We start from the raw sequence: 18,048 nt of genomic DNA, 5'->3' as shown, positions 1-18,048 counted from the left end.
CCTCTGCTCCCTAAATTACTATAATATTGAAGCCAGAAAAGTGAAAATTTACAAGATGTTTTCTCAGAGTGATTTCTCATAAGAGCCCTTGAAGTATAGCTAGTCTAGTACACATAAAATGGGGTAGGGCTAACCTTTGTGACTCCCCACCTTGACACCCAGCGTCCATGCTCTGAGGACCTCATTCCCTATATAATTTAGGTTTCCTTGAGAGGAACTTTGTCCTGCACCCTCTTGTAGTTGACAGTGTGATATTTTAGGCCTGAAGAAGCCAGACAGAGGAGCCTGCTTCCTGCAGAGGCAAATCCAGGCAGGCCTGTCAACAGGCATTTGTCAACAAAGTCCAATGTTTGCACCACAAAATACATACTCTTTTGGAAATCTGATTCCAGAAGTTGTGTTTGTAGACCCCAATTCTAGGTCAGACTGAGATCTGACTGGTGGAAAGTTCTGTGCCAAGATGGCAGCCTTGTCACTATGGCTGTGCTGCCCATCTGCTATCATTATATTTTGAGAGTGGTGCCTTCATTTTGATGGCATGTGCTCTATTGGGGCACATGGCTCAGGTACCCCACTTTACATGTGTTTCAGGGATGGACCTAGACAGCAAGCATTCCCTACCTCTCCTTTCAAAACACCTATGAGTCCCACAAGACAAGTTGGAGCCAATGTTGCTTCTGGCCATGCATTGGACTGCAATTTAGCTACTCTGGAGAATGAAGCAAAAGTATCATAAGCTTGAGGTCAGTGAGTATTTTCAAATGTGCAGCCCCTCAATGATCATTCTTGCATCTCACCTATGTGTCCACAAGGCAGACAAACAGGACTCAGACAGGAAGCAGCTGGGTTGCCATGGGAAGGTAGAGACCTAGAGCTGAAGGTCTTGCACAGAGCAGTCAGAGTACAGAACTTCTGTAGGCTAGTGTCTCAATGGAAGGCAGTTTTGAAGTAGGGCACATCAAACAGGTGGTTAAGATAAAATTAGGAATCAATTGGAGGGTGGAGTAACTCAGATCACACAATTGTGTGTGGGGGGTGGGGTGCAAATACTGGCAACAGTTTGCTCTGAGGATCTTGTGACTTAATGCATGCAGTGTTCACTTGTAAACTGCATAGTCCTAATGAAAGAGGCAGTTTGGACCATGGGTGAGAAAGAAACCTGCACTGGGGATGAAAAAGTCTGGATGCAAGTGTGACTCTGTCTGAGATTCCAGTGTCACTTTTTATGAGCCTCCTCACTTTCCCATCTGCCAAGCATCAGAACTAGATGTAGGTGTGACCAGAGAAGCTCTAATGACATTCTATAGAATCACCTTCTAATTTGTAGTCATGTGAAGTAGCTGTACAATGGGATCTGTCCCCTTGGTGGGCAGTGAGTAGAGCAAAGGGGTCCTCATCTTGGGGTGGAGGAGTAGGGTGAATTATGGTAGATGACTAGTTCCTTCCTCCAAAACTCAGATGGTTCTGTGCTCTCTAAGCCTGTGGTGAGATCAGGCATATTTTTATAGCACCTACTACAGACTTGTGTACACAGTTGGGCTTAGCTGAATGAGTGAATGAATCTTTCTTTCTTCATATAACAGGAAAGGCCTGTAATGGGGTGTTATCCTTGGCCCCTGACACCAGAGTAATGATGGCGTCCCTCAGTAAAACATTTTTGTGTGTAAATATCACTTAAGTCTGCACAGCAGTTGTCAAACAGTGAGGCCCTGACAGAAGCCAGTGCACCAACCTGGAAACATTTTATGGTAATCATTTTCCTACAGAACTCAAAGCTTCAAAAGGAGGGCATTCAAATACTCCCCTAAAATGTTCAGCTGTAAGGAACTTTCAAGATCACAGAATCTATCCCTTTCATTTCCCAGATGGTGAAGCCAAGGGGGTGAGGAAGGAGGTGCTTTCCAAGGCCTGGCACATAGTAGGAAACTACTAGAGGCTCGTTGCTGCCTGCCTGTCTGTTTAACAGAATGCCAAGCAGGACCATGGCAGAGTGGAGTAAAAAAGTAGCCACATATGGGTGAGATAGCACCCTCCAGGGTAGCTGGAAGCAAGAGAGTAATATAGCCAGAAACTGAAATGAGGGAAAAGCATCAAAGGAGAGAGGAGCCACGTGGGCAAGAGCACCCGCAGGTTCCTGTGGTGAACAGCAAGAAGCCCACCAGCCCATAGGACCTCAGGGGTGACATGAAAGCTTAAGTAAAGCCATCTTCCCGGTGGCTGGGGCTGGGGCTCAGTGGTAGAGCACTGGCCTCCCATGTGTGAGACACTGGGTTCAATCCTCATAATCACATAAAAGTAAATCAACAAAATAAAGATGTTGCATCCATATACAACTAAAAATTATTTTTAAAAAAGGAGACATCTTTCCCATGGAGGAGAGGAAACCCTGAGCAGCTCCCACAGGTCACATCCTTCTCTGGCTGACAAACATGGCCCACAAAGCCTGGTCTTTGCCCTGGGGATGTGCTGCCCCAACTTCCTGACTCCTCTATGTTTCCTTCACTTGGAATACACATCTCACTGGTAGCTTTTGAAATCCTGTCTTCTATGAAACATTTAATGGCCAAGTCCAAAATCCTCACCCCTATGACTCTTTAGTATGGTCCTACTATGTGCCAATTGTCCCCCTTATTCAGCACTCATGTCCATTGGCTTTGTATGAGAGTTGGATGGTGCTGCTCTGCCTGCTCACTGCCTTCTTTAATATCATTAGTTTATTGTGTTCAGAAAATTTGTTTGTGTGCCATGCATGGTGGCACACACCTGTAATCCCAGCAGCTCTAGAGGCTGAAACAGGAATATCGTGAGTTCAAAACCAGCCTCAGTAACTTTGAGACTCTAAACAACTCAGTGAGACCCTGTCTCTAAAATACAAATACTCCTGGGGATGTGGCTCAGTGGTCAAGTGCCCCTGAGTTCAATCCCTCGTACCAAAAAAAAAAAAAATTGTTTTGTGAATACTTGTGGCTCTTCTAGTCCCTAGTATTATTTTAGGGGCTCAAAAAGCATTTGTCCCAGAGGAAAGAATGACTGGAGAGGGGCCTGGCTGCTTGGCTGCATCCTTTTCTTAATGCAGCTCACTCACCCATGTTACCTCGGGGAAGGGGGGGAAGGGGAAATAAGCAAGGAAGAAAGAAGGAATGAACAAAGGAAGGGAGGACAAAGTAAGAAAGAAGTAAACAGGAAACACAGAACCTCCATGGGAGGCATGAGGGACTTCATTCCCGAGTTTAGTCTCATATACATTTATTGTATGCCTTAAATGTACAAGGCACTATTTTGTTTTCAATTGTATATACTAAGGGTTAAGGGTTAGCCTGGCTTCAAATCATAATTCTGTCATTCACTAGCTATGTGACCTTGAATAAGTTACTTAATTCTTTCTGCCTGTTTCTTTATCTGTAAAATGGGTATCAATGATAGTGTTTTCCTCATAGATTATTGTAAGAGACAACAATTGATTTTTTGTGTTTATTCAATTAAGCACATAGTAAGCTGCATATGAGCCTTGATGATCATTTTAGGCACTAGGAATAAAGATTTTGTTTACATAAGTAAGTAAAACTAACCAAAAAAAAATTTCAGTATTGAATTTAAAGCCTAGAGTTAGGAGATGAACAATTAACATAACAACAACAAACAAAATCTTATTAGGAGGTAGTAAATGATATGAGAAAACACAGAGGAGGTAAGCAGGGCTAGGAATCAAAAGGAGGGATTTTGATTTCAGATGTGATGGTTGGAGGGGTCTAACAGAGAGGAAACTGGTGGGGTGACAGCCTGGAGCTGAGATGCTCATCATCTCTTCAACTTCCATCAAGGCACCCAAGGTTGCTCATGAGCATTCTTCTGGGACAGGAGGAGATCCTTAGAGAGAGAACTCTTAGAGATCAGGTGCCTTGAGGATGAAAAGCTATTTGTTCTGGCACAGAGAAGGCGCAGAAGCTGGCAAGGAATCAGGCCCTTTGCCAACACAGCAGGGTAAACATATGTGGCCAACTCTGGCAGCTGCAGGGCCTCTGCAGAGCAAACACGACCCTTGTGGCTGGCACAGAGGTGACAAGGGGAGCCAAACCCCTTCAGGGATTTTAGTTAATGAGGGCCTGCAGTCCGAAGCTTGGTTCCCACCTTTCCGCTCAATGGGACCACATCACTTTTTTTTCCTAAATTGGGCTTCCTCTTACCTGGGAAGGCTGATGGAACTCACTGGGAGTGCCCTGAATTTTTAATGATGCATAAAGTCTAGAAGGTTGTGCTGTGTGGCATTCAGAGTGTTTTCTGAGTTTCGAGGGGATGACTCCAGAAAGAGCCATAAATAAGATCAAGATACATTCTGGGGGAATATAAGCTACAAGAGCAAGGTTTATCCTAAATCTGCACCCTCACAAGCTCCAGTTATACAAAAACTATATTCATAATCCCAGCTCCTCAAGAGGCTGAGATAGGAAGACCACTAGTTAGAGGCCACCTGTCACCCTTGGAAGGGTGAAATGTGCCATATTTGGTATAAAATTAGTTAGGATCTATGAGTGTTGGGTGTGGAAAGATAAGTGAGGGCAAACTCTGACTCAAAATAAAATAAAAAGCCTGGGGATGCAGCTCAGTGGTTGAGCACTTCCCTAGCACATGTGAAGCCCTGGGTTCAAACCCCAGTACCACACAAAAAAAAAAATTAAGAGAAAACTATCCTCAAAAGTCACTTGCCTTTGCCAATCCCAAATTCCTCTTCATTTCTTGACCCATCCCTCCCAACCCCCATCATTCTGGTGCAGTGTTGTTTACAGTGACTTGGGTGGTAGCTGTTTCATCTTGGAGTTGCAGCCCTGCAGTGTGATTATAAGTTTCTCAAGACAATGAAAACTTTTGAACAAATGACAAATTCTAGAAGGACCACTCTGGAATATGTGTTTAACCATTTAGTCAAGTAAACAAGTACCATGCATTGTTCTCAGTGCTTGGGAAACAAATCAGACCAAGGTTCTTCCTCATAAAGCTCATATTCTAGTAGGACAAATGGACAAAGATCATAATACATGTAAAAGGTGACATCAAGGAGCAATGACTGCAATGAAGAAAAAATAAAGCAGAGTGAGGAGACCAGGAATGATGAGGGCCACTTTGGTTGGAGTAGACAGGGAAGCCTTCTTCTAAGTGATGATATCTGAACCAAACATGAATGAAGCTATGGGCCAAGCCATTGTTCCAGGCTAAGGGATTAGCAGAGGAACAGCAAGTGTGAGGCCCTGAAACAGAAATAGGCTAGTACAGTGCTGTCACTTCACTAAAGTAGAAATTAACATCCAAGAAGGTAATATGTCAGGAAGTGACTGAATAAATGAAAGATCCTGATGACCATGGGTAATCACTGTTAATATGTGTATATATTTTCTTCCAGATATATGTAAACAATCCAAGAAGGCACATGTTTATGTATATGTGTGTGAATAAAAAGACCTTGCCTTGTCTGTTCCAGCTGCTATAACAAATGCCATAGACTGAGTGACTTAAGCAACGAAGATTTACTTCTCACAGTTTTGAAGACTGGAAGTCCACCACCAGGGTGCCAGCATGGTGGGGTTCTAGTGAGTCTCTTCCTGGTCACAGACCATTTTCTTCTCATTGTATCCTCACATGGTAGAGAGAAAAATCATTTTCTACTCTCACTTTTTTATAATGTATTTGTCCCATTCAAGAAGCCTGTGCCTATGGCCTCATCACCTCCAAAGGGCTTCATCTCTTGATACCATCATATTGGGGGTAAGGATTTTAACATGTCAATTTGGAAAGAGCACACAAACATTAAGACCATACCATGTATACATACGCTGTTTTGTAAACTGTTTTTTTTCAGTTGTTAACTATATTCAAGGACAATTCCCAATGACAATAAACACTGATCTACACTGTCATTTTTCAACTGAATGCTTGTTTGTACTAATAAAAAATTTCTTTTGCATGACATTTGCAGGTAAATGGATGGCATTGGAGAAGGTAATGCTAAGTGAAGTTAGCCAACCCCCCCCCCCCAAAAAAAAAAACAAACAAATGTTGAATGTTTTCTCTGATATAAGTAAGCTGACTCATATTGGGGTAGGGAGGGGGAGCATGGGAGGAATAGACAAACTCTAGATAGGACAGAGGGGTTGGAGGGGAAGGGAGAGGGCAAGGGAATAGCAAGGATGGTGGAATGTGATAGACATCATTATCCAAAGTACATGTATGAAGACACAAATTGGTGTCAACATACTTTATATACAACCAGAGATATAAAAAATTGTGCTCTGTATGTATAATAAGAATTGTAATGCATTCTGCTGTCATTTATTTTTTAAAAAAATCAATAAAAATTATCTTAAGGAAAAAAATATTTCTTTTGTGTTTACTGACACGTAATTTGCTTACAGTAAAATTCATCCTTTTATAAATATTTTTGAGATTAAAAATTTAGCCTTTTTAGGTATATAGTTCTATGACCTTTGACAAACTTATATAGTCATGTAATTATCATCATAATCCAAGAGAGTAAATTTTTCTATTATCCCAAATAGTTCCCTCATATTCCTTTGTTGTTAATTGCTGCCTCCCATCCATAGATCACAGGCAACCAATGATCTGATTCCTGTCCCAATAATTTTAATTTGCTCAATATATCATGTAAATGGAACCATATAGTGTGTATCCTAGCTCAGTCACTTAGGATAACAGTTTTTGAGGTTCATTCGTATTGTTGTGAATGAGTAGTTTATTATTTTTATGGCTGAATAGCATTCCTTTGTATAGATATACTGTAGTTTGTTTATCCAGTCACTAGTTGAGGGATATTTGGATTGTTTCCAGTTTTTGATCATGAATAAAGCTGTTATAAACATTCAGATATAGATCTTTTGCAGACATGTCTTATTTCTCTTGGGTAAATACCTGGGGTGGTATTGTTACAGTGCATGGTAAACATGTGTTTAATATTATAAGAAAACCATCAAAATAGTATCCAATGAGACTGTACAATTTTGCCTTCCCATCAGCAAACTATGAGAATTCTAGTTACTCCACATGGCATTATATTTTAAAAATTAGCCATTCTTATGGGTGAGTAGTGCTATGTCATTGTAGTTTTAATTTTATTTGCATTAAGAACTAATGTTTTTTAAATTTTTTATTTGTTCTTTTCAGATGTAATGACTAATGATTTTGATCATCTTTTCATTCCTTTTTATTTCTTTTCTTTCTTTTTTTTTTTGTACTACGGATTGAACTCAAGTGTGTTTAATCACTGAGCCACTTCTCTAGCCCTATTTTGTATTTTATTTAGAGACAGGGTATCACTGAGTTGCTTAGGGCCTCGCTAAGTTGCTGAGGCTGGCTTTGAACTCAGAGTTTCTAGGATTACAGGCATGCGCCACCACACCCAGCTTGATCACCTTTTCATATTCACATTTGCCATCCTGCTCTTGTCTTTGGTAAGGCACCAGTTCAAGCCTTTTGCCTATTTTCTAATTAGACTGTTTGCTTACTGCTGAGCTCTATTAGTTTCCTAGGGCTGCTCTAACAAATCCCACCACAAATTTACCAGCTTAAAATTACATAAATATTCTCTTATAGTTCTCAGAGCCAGAAGTCAGAATGACTGTCTTTGTGATATCAATCAAATTATAAATCAAGATGTGGGCAGAGCTGGTTCCTTCTGGAAGCTCCAAGGGAGTATTTCAGGGGTTATGGCTGCCTCACCCCAAACTCTGCCTGTCTGGTATCATTGCATTCTTTCTTCTGTAGTTAAATCTCACTGCCTCCCTCCTTTTAGATACTTGTGATGACATTTAGGCCCTGCCTGGATAAATTCCTCATCTCAAACCCTTAATTAAATTGCATCTACAAAACCTCTTCAGAGTATATAAACCAGCATTCACAGGTTCCTGCGGTTAGGACCTGAATAACTTCAGGAGAAATTATCAATCTACAACATTAGAGAGTTCTTCATAGATTTTGGTTACCAATCTTTGATCAGATATGTGCTTTGCAGATATTTTCTTCCTGTCTGGGAATTGTCTTTTCATTTTCTTTACAGCATCTCCTGAAAGTTTATTTTGATGAAATCCAATTCGTATGTTTATAACTTTTTTCTACTCTGTTTTATACTTTGTGTGTCCTATCTAAACAAGCTTTGCATAAGACAAGGTCACAAAGATTTTCTCCTATGTTAAATTCCAGAAATTTTATAGTTTATATTTTAAAGTTAAATGTACAAGCAGTTTTGAGTTAATTTTTGAAAATGGTGTGAGATAGAGGTCTAAGTTCATTACTTTGCACCATCTGTTTTTAAAAAAGTGTACTTTCTCTGTTCTATTGACTTTCCATCTTGTCAAAAACCAGGTGACTATGTTTGTTTATTTCTGTTCTTTGTCATGTTCAACTGATTTATGTGTCAGTCCTTTTGCTAAAACTACCTTGTCTTGTTTACTCTAGCATTATAGTAAGTTTTGAAATTTTATAGTCAAGAGTCTTCCAATTTTGTTCTTCTTTTTAAAAATTGGTATTTCTTTAAAATTTCAATTTGCAATAGGTTTTTGCTAATATATCAAAATATAACTGACTTTTTATATGGCCTTGTATCCTATTCAGGTAGTCTTTTCATAGATTCCTTGGGATTTTTACATACCCAATTATGTCTGTGAATACAGAAAGATTTATTTTTTCCATTCCTACCTGAAAGCACTATATCTCTTCCTTGCTTATTGCATTATGACCCTCAGTATGATGTTGAATAGGTGTGGACATCCTTCTTTTGCACCTAATCTTGGGTAGGGGAGCATTCAGTCTGTTACCATTAGAAGTTTAAGATCTTAAATCATTATTGTTTGCTAGGAGTTTTATTATGAATAATTGCATAATTAAGTCGCTTTCTGACTCATACTGTTAATAGGGTGGACTGCATTGCTTTATGTTTGAATGCTTTATGTTTGAACCAACTTTGCATTCCCAGAATTAATATCACTTGCTTGTGATATATTATACCTTTTTATTTATTATTTGATCAATTTGCTAATATTTTCTTAAGAATTTTAAGCTATGTTCATGAGAGATATTGGGGTTTAGGCACATTGAGATTTTTTTTCCTTACATTATAGTTGTCTTGTTTTGGTGTTAGGGTAATACTGGCATCAAAAAATAATTTAAATGAATTCAGTATCTTTATTTGGAAGTCTTTGTAGAGCTGGTATTAGATATTCCATAAGTCCTAGGTAGATGTTGCAATTGAAGCCATGCAAGACTGGAACTTAATTTGTGGGGTGATTTTAAACTCAGGTTCTATTCAATTCATTTAATAGATGTAGGACTTCCAGTTCTTGTTGGATGAATATTGGTAGTTTTTGTCTTTTGAGGAATAAGTCTATTTGATCTAATTTTGAAAGTATGGACCTGGGCTGGGGTTGTGGCTCAGAGGTAGAGGGCTCGCCTAGCATGTTTGAGGCACTGGGTTCCATCCTCAGCACCACATTAGGTAAAATAAAGACATTGTGTTCACCTATAACTAAAAAATAAATATTTTTTTAAAAAAAGAAATGGATGGACCTAGTATTGTTTGTAGTTTCTCACTGTGCTATTAATGTCTATGGTATTGCCATTTAATGAATGCCTGATATGATATTATACAAATGTATAATAATGCATTTAGTCATTCCATTATTGTTGAACATTTCTGTTATTTTTTTTCTCACCATGATAAATGTCTCTGTGTCAAACATCAATGTACACATATCTTTGTAGCGTTGTCTAATTTCTTTAAATAAATTCCTAGAATTAGATTTTGTTCTCTATTGCTCCATAATAACCACTCAAAAAGACTTAGTGATAAAAGACACCTTGATGATTTCACAGTTTGTGTGGTTCTGGAATCTAGGTGTGGTTTGCCTGAGTCCTTGGGCTCAGCAGTTTCCATAAAGGCATGGCCCATGTATTGGCTAGGGCTATGGCCATCCCAAGGCTTTACTGGAGGAGAATCTGCTTCTCTGCTCACTTATGTGATCATTGGTAGAATTCAGTTCTTCCTCAGCCATTGAAGTGAGAGCCTCACGTCCTTACTTCCCACATGATGACCAGAAGCCACTCTGTTATTTTTCAACATGAGCCTCCCTTTAAGAGGCTCACAACATAGCACCCAGCTTCTATCAGGTGGCTAAGAGGCCAAGAGTGGGCAAATCAGACAGTAGCCACAGTCTTTGTGAAATCTAATTCTGGAAGAGGTATCCCATTACCTTTGTTATATTCTATTTATTAAAGAAGTCACTAGGTCTAGTCCACACCTAAAGAGAAGGGACACAAATCCCAGAAGGTAAGGATCTTTGCAAGGGCATTTTAGAAGCTGCCTAAGAAGGGATAATGATTGAAAGAGTATGTAGAATCATTTCACTGTAAAGAGTTGTGATCATGGGTTTAAATCCAACTCTTTTTTCCCTTTCCTTTCCCTCTAGGGGCTAATCACTATTCCATTTTTGTTATCCCCTTGATTTTTTTCATTAGATCTGTTATGACATGCATATGTATTTTTAACATCATGTTTCTTTGTTTTGTTTGCTTTTGAACTTCATATTGCACTGCATGCATTATTCTGAATTGTGTTTTTTTAACTAGTGATACTTGAGATTCATTGATATTACTGAATATTCTGCAAATGTATTTCATTGATTGTCTCTGCTAGAAAGTATTCCATTGTATGCATCTACTATATTGTGTTAATGCTTTCCATTAGTGATGGACATTTTTCATAGCCAACATGTGGATATGAGTGTTCTTGTGCATGTATGTGTTGCCAGGCAGCCAGATGCTTACTTGGCAATTGAGATAGATATTGCCATTCTGATGGGTGTGTTAGGATCTGGATTTTGTCCTCTCCTCCACTTCTACCATTTTCATATGTGGAAGTACTAACCCCTACTGCCTAACAATGTAACTGTGTTTGGAGATAGGGCAAGATAGGTGTTTTTATTTTCCTTTTTTCTCTTTCTTTTTTCTTGTGGTGCTAGAATTGGAACTCAGGGCTTTACATGTGCTAGGCAAGTGCTCTACCACTGATCTACATACCAAGCTCTGAGCTAGGATTCTTTTTTAATATTTATTTTTTAGTTGTAGTTGGACATAATACCTTTATTTCATTTATTTTTATGTGGTGCTGAGGATTGAACCCAGGGCCTTGAATGTGCTAGGCAAGCGCTCTACCACTGAGCCACAACCCCATCCCTGAGCTAGTACTTTTAAAGAAGTAATTGAAGTAAAATGAAATCATATGTTTGGGCTCTAATTCAATCTGACCAGTGTCTTTATAAAAAGATGTACATTGTATGCATGTATGAAAACATCACACAGAAACTCATTATTTTGGACAATTTATATGCACTAATAGTTATAATAAAAAGAGTAAGAGAAAGAAGAGACTAGGAAAGAGACCCTGTACCAACCAAGGGCTGACCATCTGCAAAAGGCCTTGAGAGAAATCAAATCTGCCAGTAGTTTGATCTTCAGCTGCTGGCCTCCCAAACTGTGAAAATACATTTTTGTTGTTTAAGGCACCCAGGCTGTGGTATTTTGTTATGGAAGCACTAGCAAACTAACAAAATATGGTTTAAATTTTTTTTTAGTTGTAGATGGATACAATATCTTTATTTATTTTATTTTTTAGTTTTATGTGGTGCTAAGGATCGAACCCAGTGCCTTACACATGTGAGATGAGCGCTCTACCACTGAGCCACAACCCTTATCCCAAAATGTGAGTATTTTGATGTTGATTTAATTTGCTTTTAGTTTGAGCATCTCATCATATGTTTATGAACCACTTGGGCTTCTTCCTCCATGAAATTCCTGATAATATCATTTGCCCACATTTTGTTAATGTTCTTATTGGGTCATTTGCTTTTTCTTTGTTTGTCTACTGCCTTTCTTCATGAATTTTAGACTTTAATCATTTGGTGATGTATGTATTGTAAACTTTAACTTGTCCAATGTGTGGCTTGTCTTTTAAATTTTTTACCTTTCTCACTGGTAGGTAAATAATATCTTATGTTTTACTTTAGCAACAATAAATACTTATGAACCCACTGCCAATCTAAGAACTAAAGCATTAATAATAACTTGAATTCATCTGTCACCTATTCCATCCCTCTGCATTCATTTTCTCAAAATAATAATAGCTAACACTTCAGTGGCTGCCACTACATACCAGGCACTGTCTGCTGTCCTTCATATATATTAACCCTGTGAGTTAGCTCTGTTATGCACACAGGCCACTGATGTATAGAGAAGTTAAGTTACTTGCCAAGGTCACACAAGCATTTAGTGACAAAGCTAGAATTGACCCCAAAATCATTTTACTTTAAAGTGCTCATTTTTAATCACTAAAATAGTGTTTCCCTTTCTCATTTAGTTGCTTTTAAAAACTTTTTCTTACATATTTATGTATGCTTAAATACCATACTCTTTAGTTTAACTTGTCTTCTTAACTTTATTAAAAAGACACCATGCCATAAGCTGTTCCAAGAGGAAAAGTATGGGGCTTTTTATTTTGTTTTGCTTTTTGTTTTCTTTGTGGTGCTGAGGATAGAACCCTGGACTTTGCACATATTAGGCAATTCTTCTGCCACTGAGTTACATCCCCAGCCCCATATGGGATTATTTGGAACTGAAGATCATGACAGCAACATATATTCCCCTTATGGTGTGTGCATTTTTGTGCCCTGTTAAGAAACCCAGAGTTATAAAGATAGGGCTTTATATTGGCTGCTAACAAATATATAGCTTTGCCTTTCATTTTTACAGTTTTTAATTTTTATTTTAAAGTAATTTTAGACTCATACAAATTTTTTAAAAATGGTACAGAGAGTGCCAGTTTCTTTGAATAATCATCTTGACCTTACAATAGTACAATGATCACAACTGGGAAATAGATATTGATATACTATTACCTTTAGGTCTTTCTCAAATGTCACCAGTTTTTACATGCACACATCTTAATTTTGGTGTATAGTTCTATGAAATTCCATCCCATGTATAGATGTGTTTAATTGCCACCACAATTAATCAGCATAGCTCCTTGTGCCTCCCTCTTCTCGCTCCTAACTCCATGGTAGTCATTGAAGTGACCTTTATTATTATAGTTTTATCATTTGTAGAATGTTATATAAATGGAATAATATAATATATAACATTTAATTTTTTTAGCTGTAGGTAGATACAATACCTTTTTATTTTATTTATGTGGTACTGAAGATTGAACCCAGGGCCTCACACATGTGAGATGAGTGCTCTACCACTGATCCCCAGCCCCAGCCCCTAATATGTAACATTTTAATACTGACTCTTTTTTATTTATCAGAAGGCCATGAAATCAATACAATTTTTTTCATATATCAAAACTTGGTTTTCACGGAGGAGTAATATTTTATTATATGGATGTATCACATTTTCTTCATCCATTCATACACTGAGCAGTATTTGGGTTGTTTCCAGCTTTTGAGTATCATGAATAAAGCTGCTTTGAACACTCTCGTATGGGTTAATTTGTGAACACAAGCTTCATTTCTCAGGGATAAGTACACAGAAGTGGGACTACTGGGTCATTTCATAATGTATGTTTAACTTTATAAGAAACAGACAAACTAAAAAGCTGCTGAACTGTTTGGTACAGAGGCAGTATATTTTACATTCCCACCAGCTATATATGTAGGTGATCCAGATTCTTCATAGCCTCACAGTATTTTAGTTATTGTTTTAATTTGTTTTAGCCACTTCAGTGAGTATATACTGATATCTGATCGTGGGCTTTTTTTAACATTGTGGTTTTGATTTATGTTTTCCTAATGGCTAATGCTAGTGAACTTTTTTTCATGTGCTTATTTGTCATCTCAATTTCCTCTTTTGTAAACTATCAGTTTAAGTCTGTTTTGCCCCAATTGAATTGTTTGCTTCCTTATTGCTCAGTTTCAAGATTTGTTTATATATCCTGGATACAAGTCTTTTATCAGAGATGCAACTTTAAAATATTTTATCCTAGTCTGTAGTTGTCTGTTTGGTGTTTTTCAAAATGTCTTTAGAAGAGGTGGTATTTTAATACTTTTTTTTTTTGTACTGGGGATTGAACTCAGTGGCACTTATCCACAAGCCACATCCCCAGCCCTTTTTATTTTTTCCTTTTCAAACAGGGTCTTGCATAGAAGTTCAATGGAATTGACAAAGAAGAATGAAGGAAGAGTGGATGGGAATGGGAAAGACAGTAGAATGAATGAGACATAATTTTCCTACATCCATATAAAAATACATGACCAGTGAAACTCCACACCATGTACAACCACAAGAATGAGAAGTTATATTCCATGTATGTATAATATGTCAAAATACATTCTACTGTTATGTGTATCTAAAAATAACAAATAAAAAAGTTAAAAATGAAAAAAGAAACAGTGTGTTGCTAAGTTGCTGATACTGGCTTTAAACCTGTGATCCTCCTGCTTCAGCCCCCTGAGCCACTGGGATTTAGGGTGTACACCACCACACCTGGCTAGTGTTTTAATTTTGAGGAAGTCCAGTTTATCCATTTTAAAAATACTTATGCTTTTGATGTCATGTTTAAGAAGTCTAGGATTACCGTATGCTTTCTTCTATATGTTCTATAGTTTTATGTTTAGAACTGATTCACTCTGAATCCATTTCTGAGTTAGGTGGGATCAGTTGGGTAAAGGAGGAATATCAGCTCAATAGTGTAGGGCAGGGATGGTCAATAGGACTCTGCCCCCAAGCCTCAGCATCACCTGGTAGGGGTCCCAGCTTCTTTTGTGGTGTGTTCACTGAAGAGCAGGTTTAATCAAAACTGTTCTGTCCTACAGGGCTGCCTCCATCCCAGTCTTGAGAAAATAGGCTTTTCTTAGGACTTCTTTTTTCTGTACCCATAGTGTTCCTGGGTTGTGAATTGTTTAATACCTAAGCTATGAGGCAAAACAAAACAAAAACATGCCCAGAAAATCCACTGCTTGGCAATCCTTGAGTCCTGAGATTCCTAGCTAGGCCTCCATCTTTTTTCCACCTTTGAAAAAATTCTATTAATCATGTATTTTGGCTAGGATTTTTCCTTTGTAATTAATGAGAGGAATAAGGTGGAATGCATTTCCTCTATTTTATCTGAACCTGAAACCCACATTTTAGCCTTTAATTCACTTAGAGTTCATTTTTGTGTATGATGAGGGGTAGGGATCCAATTTCATTTTTAATATTATTAACTGTTTTTTCATTACCATTTTGGAGAGTCCACTTCCCCCTCACTCCACCTCAACAATCCACAAAGACATCTTTGATGTCTCGTAAGGTCAGGGCTCTCACCTGGTTCTCCTTTAGGAATGCCTTGGCTTTTCTTGGACATTTGTTCTATCATATAAATTTGTCAATCTCCTTGTAAGTACCATGAAAAAATGTGTTGGAATTTTTATTAGAAATGCATCAAAGCTTCAAATCACTTTGGAAAAGAATGGACATCTTTGTATTGTTAAGTTTTCTAATCCATGAACACAATGATTTTTAATCTATTTAGGACTTCTATAATACCATGTGCATTTCTTCTTTGATTTATTCCTACTTACTTTGTATTTTTGATGATAGAAGAGCTCACTGAAAAACTATTGGCACCAATGTAAGAGTAGAGTAAAATGACTGGCACAGACTAAAATACACAAATATCCAAAGCTTCCTGATATTATAATTTGGCAAAAAGTAGTTTGAACACATAATGGAAAAGAATAGCTCCTATTCTCAATCATAATATCAAAGACATAAGATATCCAGGGATTAAGCCACCCTGAGAGACATAGTTGGTAGTCACTGTTTGCAACAGACATTGTAGACCATGGAATAATGCCCTAAACATAAATCAGCATCACAAGTCAGTAGGGACAACACTGACCTCCCAAGAGTAACATGGGTAAAAGATTAGACTAGAAAAATCACACAGAAGTAACAAAAATGAATAGTACACAAAAATAATCTCACTAGCAAAGAAAGATTGTAATGAGATTTTCAACGATAAGTCTGCTAAATATTTTCAAGTGTGTTTCTTCCCAGTGTGACAGGGAGAGCAAAATGTTATTCTGTAGGTCACATGATTCTGTTTCTGGATACTACTCAAAGGGAGTCATATAGCATGCCACACTTTCCTCAACTGCAAAACAGGATGGTAGTGCCCCCTAATGTAATCCTGGGCATTAATGAGAGAGTCCCCTTAGCACTGCTAATGTGTAGGATGCTTTGAAAATTTCATAAAAGATGCCCCCATGCTGCTGTCAATTACAACTTTTCCCAGAAGATATCCTGGCTTGGCAAATGGGCAGGGACTTTATGTAGAAAAAAAGGCTACACGCCCTCTTCCAGGTAGATGCAGAACTGTAGAGCCTGTGGGTGGAGAGTGGGCTTGACTGATGTACCCACTTTGGCCTCCAGTGAACATCTCTGTTCAGAACAACTATAAGGTAGCCCTGAATCCATATCAACCAATTTTCAATAGGAAAGACAGTGGAATGAATCTGACCTAACTTTCCTATGTTCATATATGAATACACCACCACCACAGTAAATCTCACCATCGTGTATTTCCAGAAGACTGGAGTCCTAATTAGAATAAGATATACTCATGTCTATATAAATTTGTCAAAAATGGAATCTACTGTCATGTATAACAAAAATAACCAATAAAAAAGATGTGTATTATTTGATCATTAAATAATATTATCTATTACTATGTTCAGGTGTATTCAATACAGTGATATTAATAATGGTGAAAATTTGAAAATGACCTAAATGTACAATTATGTGGGAATAGTTACACTAGTTTGGCACATACACATAATGGAGCTGTTTTAATCCATGCTTTAACACTATTGAATGATATTGGGAAATTCTCAATATTAAGATTTAACAATGAAGATCTAAAGTGGATAGTATGACCCCAATTTTGTAAATATCCCCACATATTCACACACACACACACACACACACACACACACACACTGTCTACATAAAACGTTGACAATGGCTTGCAGTGGTTGGGAAAATGAGGGATGGGTTTTAGTTCACATTTGACCTTTTCTCATGGCTAAAAAAGTTGTCTAGATGTGTATATATATTACCTTCACAAGCAAAAAAGGTCCACAAACTGTCTTTCCTTCTGATGGAGATGGAGAAGGCCATCCTGGAAGGTAGATGCTCTGGCTTTGGGCTAGAAGGCAAGAGGGGCTGATTTGTTTACCCAGGCTCTGAGAACTCTTTCTTTAACTTCACCCAGCCTAATCAAGTGTCAGGTGAGCTGACCATGCTACTTTGTGCATCCCCACATAAAGAAGTGCACTGAGCTTTTCAATATGCTCCGGGGAGGCCTCTGATGGGACTACCAAGCTCTTAGGGAAGTGAATCAGCATCTGCTACCTGAGACTGGGAAGGTGTCCAAGAACAGGGAGCATACCAGGGCCACCCAGCTCCACTCCACCCTCCTTCCCCTTCAGGAGAGAAAACTACACCCCAACCTATTTTATTTATTAAGGAACTAGTTAATTGCTCCTTGCTCTAGGCACTCCTTGCAAAATGCACCAGGAAAAAAGTGGACAAAATTCATTCATGCAACAATACTGTCCCCAGATTTTCTCTATAAGAAACTGCTACCCTCCATAGGAAAAACAGAAAACTGTCTCCAGTATATAAGGTGTGGTGGCATGCTACTTCTTAGGAAGAACAAATGACTGGACTGGGGCAGCTGCCTCCCTTGCTCAGTTCAGTTTCCCCCACAGAGTTCTCTCATTTTAATTCCTATGAAGCCCTTTCAGAGGAAACCAGTTGGGTAAGTTTGTATTAGAATGACCTAAGGAGCAATTACAAAAAAACTGGTGGGCTTGGAAGAATATAAGGGTCCAGCTCAGCTGAGAGAATTGAAATAGAAACTAGTACTAGGCAGCAGGCAATAGAAACAAGGGATTTGTAGAGACCATTCTGGAATCAGACAGGCTGGATTCAAGTCTCCTCAACTTGAGA

The sequence above is a fragment of the Callospermophilus lateralis genome, chromosome X (assembly GCF_048772815.1).
Source record: "Callospermophilus lateralis isolate mCalLat2 chromosome X, mCalLat2.hap1, whole genome shotgun sequence".
Lineage (NCBI taxonomy): Eukaryota > Metazoa > Chordata > Mammalia > Rodentia > Sciuridae > Callospermophilus > Callospermophilus lateralis.
Note: the sequence above shows the minus strand (reverse complement) of the source record.